This window comes from Gorilla gorilla, chromosome 10 (assembly GCF_029281585.2).
Source record: "Gorilla gorilla gorilla isolate KB3781 chromosome 10, NHGRI_mGorGor1-v2.1_pri, whole genome shotgun sequence".
NCBI lineage: Eukaryota > Metazoa > Chordata > Mammalia > Primates > Hominidae > Gorilla > Gorilla gorilla.
The window spans coordinates 75317558-75336226 of NC_073234.2; the positions used below are offsets into that span (position 1 = coordinate 75317558).

At 42.9% G+C, this 18669-nt stretch overlaps 1 protein-coding gene across 1 annotated transcript in view; it reads right to left on the reverse strand.

Moving 5' to 3' along the window:
- The window catches only part of RASSF8 (Ras association domain family member 8), a 115070-nt gene extending 105328 nt beyond the window's left edge, over positions 1-9742 (reverse strand). Inside the window, exon 1 of the mRNA XM_055358018.2 lies at positions 9562-9742. The gene's annotated coding sequence lies outside the window, so the exon portion shown is untranslated. The remainder of the gene's footprint in view (positions 1-9561) is intronic.
- Between the last annotated feature and the right edge of the window lie 8927 nt (positions 9743-18669).

Below are 18669 nucleotides of genomic sequence, written 5' to 3' on the forward strand. Positions count from 1 at the left end.
GGATTACTGATAGAGAAGGGCCCTGAAGACAGTGGGCTCCAGGGTGTGCATGGTGAGGAGCTCTTCTTCCATCTTTACATGACTTGAACAGACAAGGTCTGTTCTCCAGTTCTCCAGTTCTCTTCAGAGCTACTTGCCTGGATAGACTGCAGAGGGGTCAGTGCCTGTCCTCCCCAGAGAGCAGAGGCCTGTCCTGCCTCCCAGTTCAAACAAAATGATTATTCAGAGTTCATGGAGTTGGGTAAGGGGAAGGCACTAACTCTCCACTGAAGTACTTCATATCCATTTGTTTCTGTATGTGGACATACATAAACATCTCCTTTATTTCAAAACAACCCAGAGTGAAGAATCAGTGGCCCCATTTAGATATTATAAACTTGAGGCTCGATAAAGCTCGCAACTTCTTCAAGGCTACACCTGTGTAGCCAGGCTTTAACTTAAGTGGGTACTCTTTCCAATCATGCCGTTACTTAGTAGAATACAATAGGGGAAGAAACACATAATCAAGAATAGAAAAATTAAAATTAAGTGAATGATCTAGGTTGGGAGGTTTTCAAAGAAAAGTAATATAATTATCAATAGGAAACATTTTAAAAAAAGTGTATTTGAGATTAGTTAAAAGAGGTAAGGTATGTATGTACCCTCATCACCAGACTTTATTATTATAACAGAGAGCAAATAACAAAAAGAGAAAGGAAAAGAGGGAGAAGGGATGTCTGAGTAGGAAAGCCTTCCACAAAGGCTATTGTAAGGAAACTAGAAATGTGATTAAACGTGACAAAAACACATTATCAAGTACTGGCTTGGAGATAGCTGCTTTTCATGTAGTTGGTCATCCATCTGTGATACAGTATCAATACTGTGTAATACCATGTGTATATCAACTGATACAATAAAAAAGGATGTAACAGACAACTGATTTTTGACAAGGGTGCAAAGGCAATTCAATGGAGGAAGAATAGTCATTTCAACAGTGTTGGAACAACTGGATTTCCATATGCAGAAAATTAACTTTCATCCATAACTCACACCATGTAAGAAACACAAAATGCATCACAGATCTAAATCTAAAACATAAAACTTCTAGAAGAAAACATAGGAGAAAATCTTTATGACCTTAGGCTAGGCAAAGATTTCTTAAATACCACACCAAAAGCCCAATCTATAAAAAACAAATTTATAAGTTGACCCTCATCAAAATTAAAACCTTCTGCTTTTCAAAAGTCACTGTTAAAATAAAACGATGAGACACAAACTGGGAGAAATTCTTTGCAAAGCATATATTTGATGAAACACTTGTATTCAAAATATATAAGAATTCTCAAAATTTAACAATAAGAAAACAACCCAATAAAAACACCAGCAAAAGTCTAGGACACTTCACCAAAGAAGATACAAAGATAGCACAAAAAACATATAAAAAGATTCTTTACATCACTAGTTGTTAAGGAAATGCAAATTAAAACCACAATGATGGCTGGACACATGGCTCATGCCTGTGATCTCAACACCCGGAGGCCAAGGTGGGAGGACTGCTTGAGGCCAGGAGTTCAAGACCAGCCTGGGCAACATAGCAAGACCTCATCTCTACAAAATAAAATATTTTAAAAAACAGCCGGGCATGGTGGCACATGCCTGTGGTCCTAGCTACTTGGGAACTATGACTGTACTACTGTACTCCAGCCTCGGCAACAGAGCAAGACCCTGTCTTTAAAATTAAAAAAATAAAAATTTTAAAAACCCACAATAAAACACGACAAATGTCTAAAAAAGACCAACTATGCCAAGTGTTGACAAGGACGCAAAGGAAACAGCATGTTTACCTGCTGGTGGTAAGAATGTAAAATGGTACAATCACTTGGGAAAACAGTTTGGCAGTTTCTTAAAAAGCTAAGCATACACCTACCATAAGATCCAGCCATTCCACTCCTGGGTACTTACCCAAGATAAATGAAAATACATGTGTATACAACACTTGTATGCAAATATTCATAACAGCTTTATTTGTAATAGCCAAAAATTAGCAACAATTCTAATGTTCATCAATAGGTAGACAAATGAGTTGCTGTGTACTCACACAATGAAATACTACTCAACAATGAAAAGGAATAAACTACTACTACATATATCAACATGAATGAATCTCCAAATCATTATTCTGAGTTTAAGAAGCCTCAACAACAAAAAAAGTACATTACTGCATAATTCCATTAATCTAAAATTCCAGAAAATTTGAACTACTCTATAGTGACAGAAAGCAGACCAGTGGTTTAGAGGAAAGGGGAGAATGAAAGGAAGATAACTTACAAAGGAGAATGAGAAAATTTGGGGTGGGTATGGTGGCTCTCACCTGTAAATCCCAGTACTTTGGGAGGCTAAGGTGGGCGGATCATTTGAGGTCAAGAGATAAGCCTGGCCAACATGGCAAAACTCAGTCTCTACTAAAAATACAAAACTTAGCCAGCCATGGTGGCACAAGCCTGTAGTCCCAGCTACTCGGGAAGCTGAGGCAGAATTGACTGAACCTAGGAGGCAGTGGTTGAGTGAGCCAAGATCATGCCACTGTACTCCAGCCTGGGCAACAGAGCAAGACCCTGTCTCAAAGAAAAAAAAAAAAAAGAAAGAAATTTGGGAAAGTGATGTGGGAATGATTTCATGTGTATACATAGATCAAATCTTGTAAAATTGTACAGTTAGGTATGTGCAGTTTACTGTGTGTCAATGATATCTCAATAAAGCTGTTTAAGGCTGGGCACAGTGGCTTATGCCTGTAATCCCAGCACTTTGGGAGGCCGAGGCAGGCGGATCACGAGGTCAGGAAATCAAGACCATCCTGGCTAACATGGTAAATCCCATCTCTAATAAAAATGTAAAAAATTAGCTGGGCGTGGTGGCGGGGACCTGTAGTTCCAGCTACTCAGGAGGCTGAGGCGGGAGAACGGCGTGAACCTGGGAGGCGGAGCTTGCAGTGAGCCCAGACTGTGCCACTGCACTCCAGCCTGGGTGACAGAGCAAGACTCCGTCTCAAAAAATAAATTAATTAAATAAAGCTGTTTAAAAAAAGAAATATAAGGGAGTCATTATACACTAAAAAAGAAAAAATACAGCACAAATAAACTACCATAAGATATTCTGACATTTAACGTATTAGAACTTCCTGTAGAAATGAACAAATTTTACCTTCAACATTACAAAACATCCCTATTTCTCACTGGTATTTTTATAGTAGAGTTTCATCGATTATAAATCCACTCAAATATTTTAAGCAAAAATAAGGGTAAAGCCTTACTTTCTGCCCAATATCTATCCATTAAAGAGAATTCCAATTTCTTTTAAACATATATACTTGTATCTGGAAGAATAATTTAGTCTTAAGCGATTTTCCAATAGTAAAATTACTATAAGGATAAACATGATTTAGCACTCACAAGCCAATGATAGCTAACAACAGTGACAAAATATAACAACAGTGACAAAATATATTACCTACATAAAACCTGGTAGCAAACCATCACAGCTCTCCTCTTGTTATAACCTGCATTTACATCTGATTTCTTTTTAAAACAAAGAGTAAAACATATGCTAATGAGTAAGAAAATATTTTGCTGCATACATAAAATTTGGACAGCCCTACAGTTCACTGCAGTATTTTGTGATATATCTGAATGTGATTTAAAAACAAAACAAAACAAAACACTTGCTAAGAATAGCTTCCTAAATCCTATAGCAAGTCTGTGAAATAAATGGGTAATAAATATTATTGGTGTTAAAAAGCTCCAGGCAACTTGTTCAAGGTCACTCAAGTAACCAGTGGACATATATACATGGTGGAAAAAAAATAACAAGGGTTCCCAACCATAACTTTCCTCTCCTCCACAGTGGCAGCTACTTGTGATGCGAATGTCCTGCGGGCACAGAGGGCCTGCACGAGGCAAATCACCTGGTGTGCCCCTCTCAGGGCTTGCTCTCAACATTTTTAAAATCAGGTCTAAATAAGCACCAGGGTAAGGGTCTGGCTTGCAGGGGCATCTCTCTCTTCTCATGCCTTCCTGACTAGAAAATCAGGGGTGGGGAAATGTAGGAACAAAAGGAACAATTTTCTTTTGTGAAGCAAATATATGGAAAGAAAGCCTAAGCTTCACTTTTCCAATTCTAACCAGATAAACTACTCACTCCTCCTCTACGAGAGCACCCAACAGGGGCTCAAAAATGCTGCTTTCACCCTCCTTGCTCTCCCAACCTAAGAGCACCCAGGCTAGGGAAACCTCAGGGTCCAGACCACTCAAAGGATCACAGTTTGGGAACCCCCGAGGTGGACTGCAGAGGAGTACGTTCTGAAGGACTTGAATCAGCTCCAAAGTGCCCCCACACACTCAGTGATCTATAAGATACAAAACTAGAAAGAACTAGAACTACACTCTAAGGGTGTGAAGAAATAATTTTTAAGGAATACTAAAGTCCTAAAAAACAAGTCAAGAGAAAAATGCAGAATTACGTAAGAAGTAGAGATTACAAACATCAATAACAGACATAAGTACTTCAGAGTTAGAGGACATCAAGCTAATATTTCGTAAAGAGCAACCACATGACAAAAATACTCAAAAGCTGTAAGCCTTCCTTGGCCTTGGAAGGTCATGAGACTTTTTTTTTTTTTGGCTAAAACAAGGAATGCTTTAGTGAGGGATAAGAAAAGAACTTCCAGACTTCTAGGTGGCTCCCACTTTTTTTTAAAAAAAACTCCTCCTCTCTCTTAAGTGTATGGTCCAGTGATGTCTAGTTACCATGCAAGTCACATCAACAGCTGGACAGCACTGAGCATCCTTAGAACTCTAGGTCTTGTTTTTCCACTAAAGTTTTCCCAACCTTCCTTTGATGTCTGGCACCACCAGCCAACAGCAGCTGACTAACGTGTTATCATGTGACGCTGTGTAAAATAGTAAGGCACAGTAAGATTTTTTTTCCTTTCAGTAAGCTTATGCTGATTAAAAAAAAGATAATTATTTTAATGACATATTTAGAAAAAGGATTATGTACAACAGAAAGTCACAAGGGTAACACTAATTAAAAGGTGTCTCAATTTATTACTACGAATCTTTCACAGAGCCTACATGCATTTTTACCTGATATTTGCAAAGGCCGTTTCATATTACACATATAATCAGCAAAGAAGGAATATAGAAAAGGGTGGGTCTGGCTTTTCTATCATGAAAAGCAAATTTAACAGTGATAAAGAAAGCAGTCAAGATACAAATACAGAAGCCAGGCATGGTGGCACACACCTGTAGTCCCAGCTACTCAGGAGGCTGAGGCAGGAGGATCACTTGAGGCCAGGAGTTTAAGACCAACTGGGCAACACAGTAAGACTCCATTTCAAAAAAAAAGATAAAGATACAAACTGATATTACGATCTTACTCATTATATCAACATATTTATTGAGCACCTACTACATATACCGGGCACTGGTGATTAAACCAGGTATTATTAACTTCATATTAACCTCAAGGGCAAGAAAAGGACCCTAAGTGATTAAATAATATATAAATTGTGGTAAATATTCAGAAGGAAAAGTGATTACGCTATGAGGGAGAAAATAAAGGACCTCTAATTCGCATGACGATAAGGGTGGCCTTGTCAGAGAAGACCTTTATGAGAAAGGATATTTGAGCTAGCACCCAAGGATGAGAAGTTACTCAAGGAGATGATCCTAAAATAGGGAGACCAACAGCATGAGCCACAGGCCTGAGGCTAGTCTGCTGGAGAACTGGCCAAGATGACAGCAAGAGATGCAAGTGGAGGTAGAGATCAAATCATGCAGGATCCTGAAGTAATGTCAAGGATTTGGTATCTTATCCCAAAAATAAATAAATGTGTTTCCTGAGAGCCCTGACAACTTTAAGACGGCAAATACTTTTTCTTTTTTTTTCAGGCTGCTGGTAGTAAAACAGACTGCAAGGGGTGCAGAGTGTGTGCAGGAGGCACCGCACCAAGGAAAAAGATAATACAGTACAGTGGCTTGCATTAGGATGGTAGAATAGTGGGGACTGAAAATCAGACCGGTTTGAAAGAGATTTTGCAATAAAAATGGACAGCAGGACTTTATGATGGACTGGTTTGCTAGGGCTGATAGAAGAAAAGAGAGAGTGGAGTGAGCTACTCCTTGGATGGATGAGATGAAAAAGGGAGGGGGAACAGTTTGAAAGTTTGAGTGACCAAGAGCTCAATTCTGAAGGAGTTTGAGATGTTGTCATTTATTGGCTGAAATGTGCCAGGCACATCTAATATATATTAGATGTTCTACTCACCATAGCATCCCTTTAAGTAGTGGTACCCCCATTTTCCAGAAATCCAACTGTAGATCACAGAGGCTGAAGTGGCATGGCCGAGCTCACTCACCTCGGGAGTGACAAAGTCACACATGCAACCCAAGTCTGGCTGGCAGTGGGGTAAACATTCTTTCCACTATACAGAATACTTGGAAACTCTCTCTACACTTTGAATTTTTAAGTCTATTTAGGGTTGGAGCAAGTTAGCATCAAAGAAGAGTAAATAAACGTTATATTATTTTTTAATCCAAATCCTTAATTTATAATGCATGTTTTTCTATCCAACTCCCATTCCCACTCCACTTTTACTTGCAAAGAGTTTTGTAATGTTTTGAACACTAGCAAGATATCTAAGATCTCAATGTTTTATAATAAAGGAGCAAAGCCATTATGCCAGGAATTAACCATAAGAAAAAGGCAACAATATCCCACGGCAAACAGTATTTTTACTTCCAAGTCATTATATACATCAACATAAAACAGATCAATTAATGAGTCAGAAACCCTGAAGAACTAATCATTTCTCAAACCACAAGGCAGTCAGGTCAAAAACTGACGTAAGTCACCATGTATAGAAGCCTACAAGAGCCAAACACTGAAGATTCAGGTTAAAAGGTTGCAACCTTAAAAAAATAAATAAAAGGCAAAACAAATTATACAACCATGTCGAATTTTAAATCTGTAATTACCAAATATCTGAACCAAATGCCAAATTCAGGAAACATGCATCCTATAAACAACTTAAACACTCTCTGTTCTTTGTAACTGTTTTTTCCAGAAGCACACTGACACTTCTGCAAAGTGAAGTGCCTTTCCTGCCTGCACAGCCCCATGATTTGCTCCCTCTCAGGGCCCTCTAATGCACCCCTAAGCTACTAAAGCCCAGACATAAGGTTTGATCAATAAACCTAGAAAGAACTCAGTGCATTACTGCCAATTGTGTCCATCACAGAAAGTACCACCTGGAGACTCTTGAGGAAAAAAAATGAGGAAGGGGGAGATTTTTGAAAGGTTTTATCATCTGTATTACAAATTATATTTTGTTGTACTTGATCCTTGAATAGAATAATCATCAAAACATATGTTCAGTCTTCTTCAAGTGGGGGATGGTCATGTGTAATTTTATGGTTTGGGGAGTGTGCCTCATAGAGATAAATAAAATTAAAAGTACCATTAGTATGCCCGCTAAAAGATAAAACTCACAAACCACTTCCCCAAATGATAGTGCTGTCTCCTGCGTCCTGATTTTTGCGTGCACCCTGCACCTCTCCCTACAGAAAGCTGGCTGGCATTCACTACCGCCTCACTCAGGCAAAGGACAGGATGTCGAAAACCCATTAAGAAAGCTTCTCATTTTCTGTTCCTTCATAACATGATGGCAACTCCTGGCAACTCCAAGATGAAAGGCAAAAAAGAAAATAAAAACTACCTGGGGCCCCCTACCAGAATGAGTGGTTAATCTAATGGAGAGAAAAGCAGAGATTTATACATATATAAAAATGCTTCCTGGGGACAAAGCAGATCTAATGAATTGCTGAGCCACAATCTACTGGAAAATCCATAAATGTTCGTCCCTGCTGTCACAGGGCTAGAGGAATTTTTTTTTTTTTAATGAAATGCTTTAATGCTAACCTGACAGGGCTAACCTGACAGGTTTAAGTTAGCTATGAAACGTGATTTGCATTCATTTCGCTTCTAAATCCCTAAAGATCAGGAACAATATTGACCCGCAATTATATATCCTACGTTGCACTGTTCAAGATGCCATTTGATGCTGGGAAAGTAGTGGTTTAGCAACACCAGGCGGCTCTATGATGCTAAAATAACAACGCAACACTGGATTCCGAACCCAAGTACTCATCTTTTAAAACCCAGTGCCGCACCAGGACCCACATTCAAAGCTCGCGTCCCTTCAAGCTGAATCTTCCGGCTTTGTGCGATTTACCCTCTCAAACTTTCTAGTTTGCAAGTCAGAATTACTTCTGGACTCGTCCCCCCAAAGGGACTGGCGGCAAAGGAGAATAGAACGCAGATGGTTAATAGTTCAAATGAAATTTAAAAACCTATAAACCAATACTTTTTTAGAGGAGAAAAGCGTTCACCAAACCGCCACCCGGCAAGCGAGCATCCGATTTCCATCCGGAGGAAAAAATATTTTAAAAACCAGACATAAAATTCCCTTTGCAAGAAAAGTGGCCTCTAAACTCCCTTGCCAAGGACACTGGGAGGAAGCAGAAAAGCAAAGACCAAGCTCGTACTTTTCAGTCCGCGGCTTGTGTGCCGCGAGGAGAGGCGCAAAGGGTGACACACCAGGAAAGGTGAACGCAGAGGGAGCGGGAGCCCGCGGCGGGGAACGGTGGGGGCGGAACGGACGAGGTACCCAAGGTGCGGAGAGAGGGGCAACCGGGCGGAGGGCAGCTCCGAGGCTGCAGGCGGGACGGGCGGGGTCCCCGGCGCAGCCCGGATCGCCGCGGCCAAGTAAAGTTAATACTTACTCAGTTTCGCAACTGCGCCGCCCCCGCAGGCCGCCCAGAGGGGCCGGCCGGGGCGCTGGGGACGCGGCGGCACCCGGAGCTCCGCGGCCGCCCAGCGCCCGTCCCCGCGCCGCACTCCCCGGCACTCCCCGGCGCTCCCCGCACCGCGCGCCCCGCACCGGCTGGAGGCCCCGGACCCCCGGCGTTCCCTCTCCGCGCACCTCCCGGCCCGCGCTAGGTGAGTGTGGACGCCACTGGCGGGGGTGCCGCGGTGCGCGAGCGCTCGGCCAGCGGCAGAGACGCCGCGGGCGGGAAGGGCGAGGTTCGGCGAGGCTGGGCGAGGAGCTGGGCGGCAGACGCTGAGCGGGGCGCGGCGCGGGGCGCCGGACGAGCGCGGGCGTAGGAGTCGGCGGCCCGCTCGCTCCCGCGGCCGGTGCCTCTGGGCTGGGGGCCGGGCCGGGCCGGGCCGGGCGGCCAGGCGGCTCCGCCCCTTCGCCGGGCAGCGGCTGAGCGCGCGAGAGGAGCGGCGCGGGGGCGCCCCCCTCGGCCGGGCGCTCGGGTTTCAGCCGCCGCTCCCCCGCGCCCCGCCCGCGCCTGGCCCGCTCGCCGGCGCCGGGAGAGACCTCGTAACGGAACTGGGACGCCAGCGCTGCATTGTGGGAGCTTTTAAAGCGGCGGGGAGCTCGGCGCGACCCTCGGGCCCACCGGGCCACGCTCGCGCGGCCCGCGACGCCCCCCCGCTGTCGCCTGGCCCGCGACGCACCGAGGCCTGAGGACCCGAAAGCCGGGCGCGGGGAGATGACCGGTGGCTCGTGACGGTCCCAGGGGCAAAATCTTCCATCGCCTGGGGCTGAGACTTGTCAAACTGCCCTCTACGGTCACCCGGAAAGTAGGAGGCTTTTTCTGCAGAGGGAAAAAAAATCAAAAAGAGCCGTTCCATCCCCCCTCCAAGGACTGGGTTTGAATTGCTTTTCATCTGCAGTGGCTGTGATTCAGCGTCCCTCTTAGCAGCAGGCAATGACAGAGGCAGTAGAGGAAAAAAAAAAAAAAAAAAGAAAGAAAGAAAAAACACAGCAAATGAATCAAACGGACGTGAGTAACAAAAGTTTAGAAAGAGCTGGGCTCGGATTCAGAAAAAACGCCTCATCCCCCCGCCCCGCTGCACTCCCAACCCCTTTAAAAATAGCAGATAATCAAGAAAGGAAACGGGTGCTTTCATATGGAAATACAGATGTGTATGTTGTTTTCAATATTCTACTGTTTTTTGTGTGTGGCATGCAATTACTCAGGCAATGGGCAAAATTCAGCCTTTGGATTTTGTGGTCACACATACCCCAACTCCGCAACAGCTATTAATTTGCAGGGCGATGGGGTGCGGATAGTGGATGAGATACAAAAAAGCATTGCAATTAAAATGCCCCCCCCACCCCGCCTTTTAATTTTCCAGACACTTGCTTTTATTTTTCTTTTTTTAAACATCATCAAAACAAGAATATTAAACTTGAAGCAGAATTTGTTACAGCGTATCTGACTCAGGACCTGATTTAAGGTTTGGGGTTTTTTGGCCCTTTGTTTCTTCCTCTTGTTTTTTGACTTCAGTTACTCCACACCTCATTAGTTCCTTGACCTGCAGGTGGACTGAGAAGAGAGCCATGGTAAGACTCAAATTTGTCAAATCAACATTTGGAGAGGAGAAAGTTCGCTGTGATTCAAATGCAAAACCAAAGGGAATATGATTTAAAAGTCAACCTGGAGGGCATGGATCCTCCCTTAACCCTACTTGACTCTTTTCAAAGGAGTTGCCTAGCCTTAAGGTGAATGTTTCCTAACCTCTCATTCCCTTCTCAGCCTTTCACTCCACTGAACAACATCAGCCATTGCTTAATTGCCAAATCTAATGGAAAAATTTAATTCCCATCTTGTGCCCTTTGTGGCATTTGCCAATGTTGACCTCTCCTTCTTAGAACTTTCTGCCTTTTTGCCGGGCGCGGTGACTCATGCCTATAATCCCAGCACTTTGGGAGGCCAAGGCTGGCAGATCGCCTGAGGTTGGGAGTTCGAGACCAGCCTGACCAACATGGAGAAACCCCGTCTCTACTAAAAATACAAAATTAGCCGGGCATGGTGGCACATGCCTCTAATCCCAGCAACCTGGGAGGCTGAGGCAGGAGAATCGCTTGAACCTGGGAGGCAGAGGTTGCAGTGAGCCGAGATCACGCCATTGCACCCCAGCCTGGGCAACAAGAGCGAAACTCCATCTCAAAAAAAAAAAAACTTTCCTCCTTTCTTTGGCTGTGGTAGTGATCCCTCTTTTGTGTACTTCTTGAAGCAGGTAGCAGGCAAGAGTGTGGTTATCGTTGGACCAGGATTCAGGATCTGACCGAGTAGCTGACTCTTAATCCAGTTTGTGTTGATCACCAGGAGGATCTGGACCTCAGTGTTATCACATCTAGAGGTGAGCAAGTTGACTGACTCTTGATAACTAACTCTTATATGATGAGCATTTATATCAGGACAGAACTTCCTGATTGGATAATAATACCTACTATTTAGGAAAAACCCTTCCTAAAAATCCAGTTATCCTCACCTCCAGTCTTACTGATGGCTGCCAAAGTCAGTGAATTTGCCTCCATTCAGTGCTGGATAAGTGCAGAAAAATCTTTACCCTACCTAGCCCATTTGGTTAATGCGTTCTTTCTTCAGAGTGTAGTACAATTTGTTTTAAGCTTTTTTTTTTTTTTTTTTTTTTTTTTAGCTATAATCACATCCCTGTTAAGCCTTCCTGAGATCACACCAAATGTCCTTGATGGGAATTGTAAACAACCCTTACTTCTGGTTTCTAATGATATTCCAGGAAAGGAGCCTAACTAGAGTCAGTGAGTATTCATGCACTTCAAACCCTGTGACATAATAAGATTTGATTTTTAAGAAAACAACTTGAGAGGATGGATTCAGAAAAGAGGCAGATCCAAGGGAGAGTCTAAACTGGAGAGCAGTGGCAATGAACAGGAGGAGGCCATATCGAGAGATGAATTGATCATCTTATAGACCTGGAGGTCAGAAATCTAAAATCAAAGTGTGGGCTGTGTTCCTTCTGGAGGATCCAGGGGAGAATCCATTTGCTTGCCCTTTTCAGCCTCTAGATGCCACCTGCATTCCTTGGCTTGTAGTCCCTTTCTCTGTGTTCAAGGCCAACTGCATAGCATCTTCCCCTATTTCTTTGTAACTTCTGCTTCATGGTGATGGGGACATCTCTCTCTCTGATCGTAGGAATTGATTTAGATGCTTTTCTAGCCATATGCATTATGAACTAAATGCAGTTGAATTACTTATGGGAGGAAATGACAGGTGACCTCATTACTTGTCAAATCATCGTTAGATAACTGACTTGACTGTTAAGATTGCTGAAGCAGTGATTTATTACCTCAGCTAAATCTGTATCAATCTGGTGACCCATGTAACTGAAACCAAGATGTTAACACTGTAAGAAAACCTAGCTTATGTTTGCAGCTCCTGAGAATAAATCCCTTTATCTTGAAATACCTGGAAACCCCTTTTTAATGTCCAGTGGAGTCATATTGCCAAGTTTGAGAAATGTGTCTAGACCAGTATTTCCCAAACAGCCCACCAGACAACACCAGCCTGTAAGATGGTGATATTGTTTGGATGTTTTTTCCCTCCAAATTTCGTGTTGAAATGTGACCGCCATGTTGGAGTTGGACCTAGTGGAAGGTATTTGGGTGATCATGTGTGGCTATGTACCCTCCCTGCAGTAATGAGTTCATGAAAGATCTGGATGTTTAAAAGAGTCTGTGATCTTCCTCCTCTCTCTCTTGCTCTTGTTCTTGCCAGGTGATATGCCAACTCCACCTTTGCCTTCCACCATGTTTGGAAGCTCCCTAAGGCCTCACCAGGAGCAGATGCTCGTCCCATGCTTCCTATAAGCCTGCAGAACTGTGAGCCATAATAAACTGTGAATTATAAATTGCCTTTATAGCAATGCAAATGGACCAGTACAGATGGGATGCTGGGAAGACAGTTGTTCCACCTTCAGTAAAGTCCATGGAACACAGTTGTGACTATATTCTAGGCCAGCCAAGATGCTTGTACTCAGAAAGGAGTGGTCTCAGGACCATAAGAAAGTGAAAAAATAAAAATAAGAAAATAAAGAAGGGATTGTCAATGAATCAGAATTCATCAAGGCCAAAGTCTTAGGAAATTCCTTCATGAGGAAGTCTAGGGGGGCTATGGAAATGAAAATTTTTAAACAAATAGGTATGTGGTGGTGGCAGGAATAAATTATGGACTTATGAATATAACATAAGATTCTTTATTACCTGGTCTCACCCGTCTTTCCACCTCTGCCCCCCTTCTTGCCCGACTCTGTGTATCACCCATAATAAACTACTTATAGCTTCCTAGTGTTAAATTTACCCTAAAGCTGCCTCCTTCAATATTTTAAGTTTAACCTAAAGGTTCTTCATACATAGTGAACTATATAACCTAATGATTAAACAGATTGTAACCTACTCTTGTACCAGTCACCAAGTTTCAGCCAATCAGAGATGGCCAACTTTTCAAACCATGCTCAAATAAGGGAAATGTCATGGTGTAACTAATCCAGCTGTTTCTATACCTTCCTTCTGTTTTCTTAGGTCACTTTCCTTTTTCTGTCCATAAATTCTCTCCAACCACTCAGCAGCACTGGAGTCACTCCAAAGCTATCCTGGTTCAGGGGTCTGTCTGATTCACAAGTCATTCTTTGTTCAATTGAGCTCTGCTAAATTTAATTTGTCTGAAGTTTTTCTTTTAACAGATGGTGTCAGAAATGGACCCCAAAGTAGAGCTCCCAGTGATCCCCCAGGAGCACTGAGTGACCACAAGGGGTACCTGATGGGCCCGTCCTCTCGCAGTGTCCACTGCTCTCTTACAGCAACTGGAGATTGTGGCTACATTCTCTCTCAGATTCTGAAGCTGCATACATTGCCGTTTTCAGCTGTTCAAGCTTGCTTGAGCAAATTTTTGATCTTAGCTGAGTTTGGAAGTCGATAGACATTGGACTGGGTCCAGGATTTGATTGGATCTGATAATTAACTGGCTTGGATCCAGTTAGATGCCTCGGGTATCTGACTGGGTCAGATAGAAACCGCCAGTAAATATTTTAATAACAATACTGCAGGGTTATGAACTCTGGCTTTAAGAAACTCACAAGGAATTTTATGTTCTATACCCTTTGTTTCTTTTTCTTGTGTGCTAAGGTCAGGAAAAATCATTAGTCAAGTTAATCAAGGGGATCTGAAAGCCAAATACAAGATTGAACGTAAAAATGGAATCCTTGGGCTGGGCGTGGTGGCTCAGGCCTGTAATCCCAGGACTTTGGGAGGCTGAGGCAGGCGGATCACCTGACCTTAGGAGTTCGAGACCAGTCTGGCCAACATGGTGAAACCCTGTCTCCACTAAAAATACAAAAATTAGCCAGGCGTGGTGGTGGGCACCTGTAGTCCCAGCTACTTTGGAGGCTGAGGCAGGATAATCACTTGAACCCAGGAGGCAGAGGTTGCAGTGATCTGAGATTGCGCCACTGCACTCCAGCCTGGGCGAAAGAGCGAGACTCCATCTCGTAAATAAATACATAAATAAATAAAGAAATCCTTAATTTCTGCAGAACTGAGTGCTCTACCTTCTGGCTACACCTACCTATACCTGTATGAGGTATAGGCCCTGGAAGCAGCAAACATTTACAGAAATGGTGAAATCTTACTAAAGGTAATCTAAAGTTATGGTGGAACATCCCAAATGAGCAACACTGCACTTTAGGAAGTACATATAAAAATGAAGTCTCCCAATTTAGTATTATTCAGGGATGGCTGTTGAAGTTCAGAAGCTTCTAAAAAGATTCCAATATTTTTACAGATTCTTTTAAAAGATTCTTTGTAAAAGGCAAATAAAAAGCTTAAGTGACTAATCAGAAAAATTAGGTCTTCTAACCTTTTGTCATTGTTACTGTCTTGCCCTGAAAGGGAAAAGAAAGCTGGATAAAGTATTTATAGAAGATAGAGGACCTGTGGTGGCTCATGCCTGTAATCCAAGGTGGAAGGATTGCTTGAGGCCAGAAGTTCAAGACCAGTCCAAGCAACATAGCAAGGCCCCATCTCTACAAAAAATGAAAATAAAATTAGCCGAGCGTGATGGCTCACGCCTGTAGTTCTAGCTTCTAGAGAGGCTGAGGCAGGAGGATTGCTTGAGTCCAGGAGTTCAAGATTACAATGAGCTATGGTCACACCACTGCACTCCAGCCTGGGTGATGGAGTGAGACTGTCTCAATAAAAAGACAAAAAGGTAAGCCCTTAGGTAAAGTAAGCTTGCTTCTTTGTTAGAGCTATCCATGCTGAGTCCAGGCAAAGAAAATGCTTTCTTTGGCCTGGTGCGGTGGCTCATGCCTGTAATCCCAACACTTTTGGAGGCCAAGGCGGGCAGATTACAAGGTCAAGAGTTCAAGACAAGCCTGACCAACATGGTGAAGCCCCATCTCTACTAAAAATACATAAATTAGCCAGGTGTGGTGGTGCGCACCTGTAATCCCAGCTATTCAGGAGGCTGAGGCAAGAGAATCACTTGAACCCAGGAGGCAGAGGTTGCAGTGAGCCGAGATTGCACCACTGCACTCCCACTCTGGTCTGGGCAATAGAGCAAGACTCCATCTCAAAAAAAAAAAAAAAGAAAGAAAAAAGAAAATAAAATGCTTTCTTTGCACAGTTCAGTAATGAGCTCTGCCCCGAACTCAGTAATTTTAGCAAAGAAACAGTAGCTAAGTTAAGAAGACTGCCTATTGAACTAAGTTGGTCTCCAAAATACACCTTTCTGGCATTTAGATGGCTACTTTGAAACCCTTTTGTAAATGAAATTTACATCTATAAAGGAAATCTCCATCTGTAAGGGCATCTACACTGAGAAGAGAGTGGACTGGGTCACTAGAAACTCTTACCACTGATCTAACATAAATCTACCATTGTTTAAGGTGCTTCTCCTTGCCATCTTGTCTTAACTGGGCCTTTACCGACACTTTTCTTCCTTGGTTTAGGGAACCAATGGTACAGTATTTAGGCCCGAAGTCTCAGCTCTGTGCTTTTGAGATATGAATTTTTCACCGTGTTCCACCTAAGAGCATCCCTTTAGACGTACAAATTTAGGATTCCTAACAATTTCTTAGGGCAATGAATTAGGTAGTTGGAAGACTGATAGTCTAAATAGGGAAAAGAGACTATTTGAAAGCCAGCAAATGGGAATTGTTTATGAAAGTTATAAGATCTGCTTCTGTCTTTAAGTCTGTATGTCTATGTGTGTTATGTGTATGTGATAATATTTGGTAACTAAAGATAGCATTTAAATGGTTAGCAAAATATAATAGGATTGAAACCACCTTTGCAAAATTATGACAGTAAGAAAAATCTGACATAGTTGACTCCATCTTGCTTCTGACCCCTAAACTGTCCTTAGTCATTTCATAGGCCTTGCTAACTTTCTGAGGAATTTAGTTTATAGTTTAACTTGAAACCAAGGATAATAATCCCTCCCTAAAACTAATCCCCTCGTTGCTCAGGGACCAAAAACCACCTTTGTAAGACTAAGGAAAGGCCACAAGAATAGGATTATGGGAGGGCCTGAACTCCACTAACATGTAGGCATAGTTTCTATAATCCCATACTGCTCAGGGGTCTTGTGTCCAGAGGTCATAAGATTTGTGGCTTCCCTGATTGCTCTTATAGATAACATTCTATTGTAGAAACTAAGATGGTTTTTTTGAGATGTTTTACAGACTGACCCCACCCAGATCCATAACTCATGACTCACCTGGTCTTATGGCCCCACCCAGAAGTGTTATAGACTCAGGGGATGAGGACTGTTTTCCAAACCCCTATGATTCATCTCCAACCAATCAGCAGTATCCATTCCCTAGGCCCCTGCACACTGAATTGTCCACAAAAAACCCTAGCCTCCCAGCCTTCACGGAGACTGGTTTGAATGCTAACTCCAGTTCTCCTGTATGGGCTGGCCTCACGTCAGTTAAACTTTTTCTTTACTACAATGCCACGGTTTCAATGAATTGAGTTTGGGCAGCGGGCAGAAAGAACCCATCAGGCAGTTACAGAAATAGCTTCAGAATTGTCAGTTAAATATAATTCAGGCATTTTTGCTTTAGTCTACTGGTCAGACAGGTCTATGCTGTCTCTGATAGATGTTTTAAGGTCATGAAACTGCTGATTCTGCTTTTTTTTTTTTTTTTTTTTTTTTTTTTAGAGACAAAGTTTTCCTGTGTCACCCAGGCTGGAGTGCAGTAGTGTGATCATATCTTACTGCAATCTTGAGCCTCATGGGCTCAAGCAACCCTCCCACCTCAGTTTCCCATGTAGCTGGAACCACAGGCACGTGCCACCACACTCAGCTCTCTCTCTCTCTCTCTCCTCTCTCTCTCTCTCTCTCTCTATATATATATATATGTATATATATATGTATATATTTTTTTAAAGACAGGGTCTCACTATGTTGCCCAGGCTGGTCTTGAGCTTGTGACCTCGAGATCTTCAGAGTGCTGGGATTACAGGCATGAGCCACCATTCCTGGCCTTGATTCTGTAATATTTTTAACACTTATTTGATTTGCTCCCCCAAGCCTTGCACACATTTTACTGTGAGCTTGTCTTTGTTTTTTGTTTGTTTTGTTTTGTTTTGTTTTTGAAACAGAGTCTCACTCTTATTGCCCAGGCTCGAGTGCAGTGGAACAATCTTGGCTCACCGTAACCTCCGCCTCCTGGGTTCAAGCAATTCTCTTGCCTCAGCCTCCTAAGCAGCTGGGATTACAAGCACGTGCCACCACGCCCGGCTACTTTTTGTACTTTTAGTAGAGATGGGGTTTTGCCATGTTGGCCAGGCTGGTCTCGAACTCCTGACCTCAGGTGATCTGCCCACCTTGGCCAGTGCTGAGATTAAAGGCATAAGCCACCATGCCCAGCCTGTGAGCTTGTCTTTGGTTTTGAGCTTCTGGAGTCTGGACAGGTGGCCATGGTGAGGCTTAGGGTCATGTCCTCACTGCCTAGACCAGTAACTTCAAAGCAGAGTCACACCCAAGAGTCACCCCTTCTTGGTCATCCTGGGAGTGATCAGATCCTCCAGGCATCCTCTTTAAAACTCTGTACTGTGTCCTGAGTTGTATACCTGGAGCGTAATTTCAGGACTCGGAATGGCCCAGCCCTCGTAGCTGTCCTAGGTACCATGTGAGTACTCAGAACCCAGTACTGCTAGGGAAGACATTAGGGAATATACCTGTGTTAGTTTCTAAATTATTTTAAGTAATTTAAAATCTTAAAATTATGTTATATTACAATAAGTAATAGATGATTATGAGATAACCGAGTGATTTCTAAATAAGTTAAAAATCTGAAAGATTATTAAACATAAGTTTAACTTTATATATGTTGGCATCTTATTTTTGTATGGCATAGAAAAGCTAGTTATATTCAGATTTGTTAATAAACAAAAAATTGAGGAAACATCTTTCTAAAATATTATGAAATTATTTTCATCAATAAATACTTATAGGCCAGGTGTGGTGGCTCATGCCTGTAATCCCAGAATTTTGGGAAGCCAAGGCAGGTGAATTGCTTGAGCCCAGGATTTCAAGACCAGCCTGGGCAACATGGTAAAATCCTATCTCTACAAAACATACAGAAAATTAGCTGGAAGTGGTGCACATGCCTGTCCCAGCTACTCAGGAGGCTGAGGTTGGGGGATTGCTGGAGCCCAGGAGGTCAAGGCTGCAGTGAGCTGTGACTGCACCACTGCATTCTAGCCCAGGCAACAGAATGAGACCCTGT